This window comes from Dasypus novemcinctus, chromosome 9 (genome assembly GCF_030445035.2).
Source record: "Dasypus novemcinctus isolate mDasNov1 chromosome 9, mDasNov1.1.hap2, whole genome shotgun sequence".
NCBI classification, from domain to species: Eukaryota; Metazoa; Chordata; class Mammalia; order Cingulata; family Dasypodidae; genus Dasypus; species Dasypus novemcinctus.
The window spans coordinates 128,422,888-128,426,739 of record NC_080681.1 but is presented as its reverse complement, the minus strand read 5'-3'; the positions used below and the strand labels follow the sequence as shown (position 1 = coordinate 128,426,739).

Sequence of the window (3,852 nt, the reverse complement as noted above, 5' to 3'; positions counted from 1 at the left end):
GTCTGTTCCTGCCTGCCCCTGCCGTGTGGCCTCCTCAGGGCAGATGCTGCCACAATGAGCTTTTTAACCCGAGAAACCAATCCTGCTTGAAAACTTCAAGGCTCCGTTTCCTTCTTTCTCAGGGTGAAGTCTGAGCTTCCCAGGATGACATCCAACCCTTCATGACTGGGCACCTGCTACCTCTTCATGTCAATTTGGCTAGTTCCTCACCCAAGACTGGACAGAACTATTGGGATTGTTTTCACTTCCTTAATGGGCACAAAGGCAGTCCCAAAGAAAGATATGGGCCAAGCTTTCTCTCTCTCTCTCTTTCTCTCTCCTCTCTTCACTCAAAGGTATCACCCTTTTCAAACTTAAAGGTGTAACTAACCCTACTACAAAGGTGTGTCTGTGGTTCCCTATCCTTGGACACGTAAGTATTGGAGGCATAAAGATGTGGACTTGGAGAAGTCTGGAGCCCCCTTGTTCCCGGCAGGCTCAAGATCATCCTTTCCCACACAGAAAATAATATTTAAAAAAAGATGTAACTAAACCAGCACAGTAGAAAGAGCAGGAGGAAGGCCTCAGTGCCTCGGTCACCTCCTCATTGAAAAGAAAGTCTGGGTAGGAGCAGCGATTCCAGCTGCGGGTCCTGCGTGTCTGTGTGAGCTGAAGAGACCAGGCCAGGTTCTCAAGCACAGGAGAGGGGCTTGTCCTTTGAAGCTGGGGCTGATTTGAAGGAGGGGGCAAGAGGCTTCATCTCCTCTCTTATTATAACATAAAAACTAATATTTCACCATCTCCCTTGCACATGCACATTTTCATTAACTCCAGATCAGTTTAGATAAAAAACAGCCTTATAATAGGAGATCACTTAATTTCCTACAATTTCCTGGAAGTCAGTTCTCTTTTGTTTGTTCTTTTGTTTTTAGGAAAGTGTTTACTAAAGTTCTACAAAAATATGAAAATGGCACGAAACTTGTTTTTGTTTTACTGCCTGGGCCAGACCATCCACTGTTTGTTTTGTTTAGGGAGACACAGCCTTAACAATGTCCCCCGAAAGATGCTCAAAACAAAGGCAACTCTCCATGCCTAAGCAAACACTGCAGCACTTACCCAGGAACCAAAGTCCTGGATCAAGAGCTCCTCCTGCCCCTCTCCCTAAGAGGAGGAGTTGGACGCCCATATGTCGATTTCATTGGAAGTGCAGTGTCTCCATATGTTACCAGCCATGGCACTGGGGTTGCACTTGGCTGAGTTCCGGGGGCTTGCTGGGAATGCATCGCCCAGACACAGGCATTTCACTGAGAAGTTGAATGAGACACTCTGCTGCCTTCAGAAGACTGAAGCTCCAATCAGGTTTTGGGGGCCAAAACTGGGTCCCTGTAGCTCAGGCAGCTGTACCCCCAAACTGGTTCCATCAGCAATTTAAGCTCTCTTAGAACCTCTCAACACACTTACCTTTCAAAAACAGAGGCAGCCCTTCCATGCCTTGGCAAGCAAATGAGTCACTGCTATATTTGGTAACGAATGCCAGTCCTTTTTTGGCAGGTTAATTAATATTCATTATTCAACACGGGAGAAAATGCTGAGTTGTTTATCATTGGTTCATTACTTTTAGCCAAATAAAGGATAAACATAATTACTCTCATAAACTACTATGACAGAGCCTAAAAATTATGAGTGAAAATGGATGCGTCTAGGAAAGCCTAATGGAAATGACACCCTTGGGTCTGAGCAGGTGAGCGAGAGGAAGACGAAGCTTCCTCATTTCTCTCGGCCCTGCCAACTCCGTCCGGGCTGGGCTGTGCACATCTTTAAGAGAATTGGCCAAGAAAGACGCACTGCTGGCATTTCACATCGCCTTCAGGTTCGCTGATGATTTTTGATGTCAGGTAGCGCGTGCGTGTGTGCGTGTGTGTGTGTGCGTGTGTGTGTGTGTGTGTGTGTGTGTGTGAGCTAAGACTGCCACAGGAGCAAGTTCTCTGATTAAGCAGAAGGCCACTCCTGATGAGGAGCTTGACAACAAGTAGGTGTATCTCCAAGGTTAGAGCCTTTTCTGTTCCTTTTCCCATGGAGTTTTCACCAGGCTGCCATCCCCATTGTCTCGCTGCCCTGTTCTCTCACCCTGACACCTGCAGTTTCAGAACCCCAGTCCCCTCACGTTCTGCCTTTGAATGACTCTCACTTGACCTTCTGGAGAGCTGGGAAACCGACTACCACACCCAGCCCTGGTCGTTTTTACATCACTGCCTTGCCCTTGTGTTGTGGAGAAGTATTTGATGAGGATGATGGTGATGATGAAAAAGAAGAAAATGTGTTTAGGCCAGGTACATATTTTTTCTGCCCAAAATAATCCCACGTCCCTTACGTCATTTGGAGAGCATGGATTCATGCAGGGCTGGCCTAGATGAGAAAGTCAGGTTCTGGAATATGAATTTCAATGAGCAAAATCCAACCACCTTCAAGTGAATGGAAGAAACATAAACCTTAAAATCTGCCAACCAATAGGGTTGGCCCCTGCTGGATTTGGGAAGTGATAAGATAAAACCGCCATGTGCCTTTCACCACCTTCAAGATTAGACTGACTTGCTTTGCTTTATTTACATTTATAGTTAGTTACATTGCTTTTTTTTTTTTTTTTTACGAAATAACGTTTGAATCTGGAATGTTGCAGGTTGGGTTTTCTGAATGTAGACAGTGAGACAGAGTTTGGGAGACAAGAAGTCTGTCAGGGCGGGGTAGGGCAGAGCAGAATGGCTGAGGAAGAAGCTGAGCTGAACCAGGGCTGGACAAAGTCTGTGTCCCCTGCCCGGCTAAGTCACAAGAAGGGCGTGACAAGCAAGGCCTCCCTGCAGCTGGAGGCTCTTTGCTGACCTCCCCACGCCCCACCTGGCAGAAGGGCGCCCCTTGAAGGGGGATCAGGGCAACCCCCAAAGAAATTCCCTTTGTTCCCTTTCCTGAGCCCCCTCCTAGTCCCAAATACAACCACTAGATTGCAGTCAGGCAAAAAGATATCATTACATACATCATATATATATATATGTTATTCTGCAACTTAGTTTTTTCATTCAACATTCTGTTTAAAAGATTTACTTATTCCGATGCATGTCAGTCTAATTTAACTCATTTTAACTGCTATAAAAAAATCCCATTGTGTTTCTATATTCTGATGTATTTCTTCATCTCCCCTGCTCCCCACAGATGTGGGAGCTGGAGTGGACCTCTGCCCCTGCCCCCAAGAGAAATCGCTCCCCTTGTTTTTCTGAACTTCCCCGGAATGTTTGGGGACGCCCCTCCCTCACAGCTCGTGCTCCATGTGGAGCACCCACCCCAGGGCCACCGTTAGGCTCTCTGAGCCCCTTCCACCCCGACTGCAAGGGCTACTTCCTGGAATCAAGACTCAGCCCCCCGGCAGGTGGGTTGCTGCAGGTGGCCCGCTAAAGCCGCTATTTCTGAGTAACCGGACCCTGTTCACAGGCCTGCCGTTTATGTCAAAGGGTTTCGCTGTCGGGGTTCTTTTTTCAAAATGGAGAGAGACATAATATAATATACATGCAGCATGCGGTAAACAAAGAAACAAAGGAAAAACAATCCCAATCTTCTGTTTGTAAAGTAATCAACATAGCAATTGTTATACTACAAATGAGGAAGTAAGCGAAAACAAAAACAGACTAAAGGCTCGTGAGCAGCGGGAGCAGATGTGGAAGCTGAAACTGTGTTTTAATCAGGGGAGGCACCTGCCTGTCCTCTCCAAAACTTCACCACTCTCTCTTTCCGCGCAGGTGGACGCCCGGCCTGCCAGCGTTTCGGTTTTAGAAAATCAGTGATGGGCGAGACGCGCCAGAAATGGGGGGTGAGAAGATGAAAAGT

At 46.9% G+C, this 3,852-nt stretch overlaps 1 non-coding gene across 1 annotated transcript; it reads left to right on the top strand.

The window, feature by feature from the left end:
* The first annotated feature begins 369 nt into the window (after window positions 1–369).
* Window positions 370–501, top strand: LOC111767027 (small nucleolar RNA SNORA38). The gene has a single exon (XR_002798924.1). It is a non-coding gene; the product is annotated as a small nucleolar RNA SNORA38 (small nucleolar RNA).
* The last annotated feature ends 3,351 nt before the right edge of the window (window positions 502–3,852 follow it).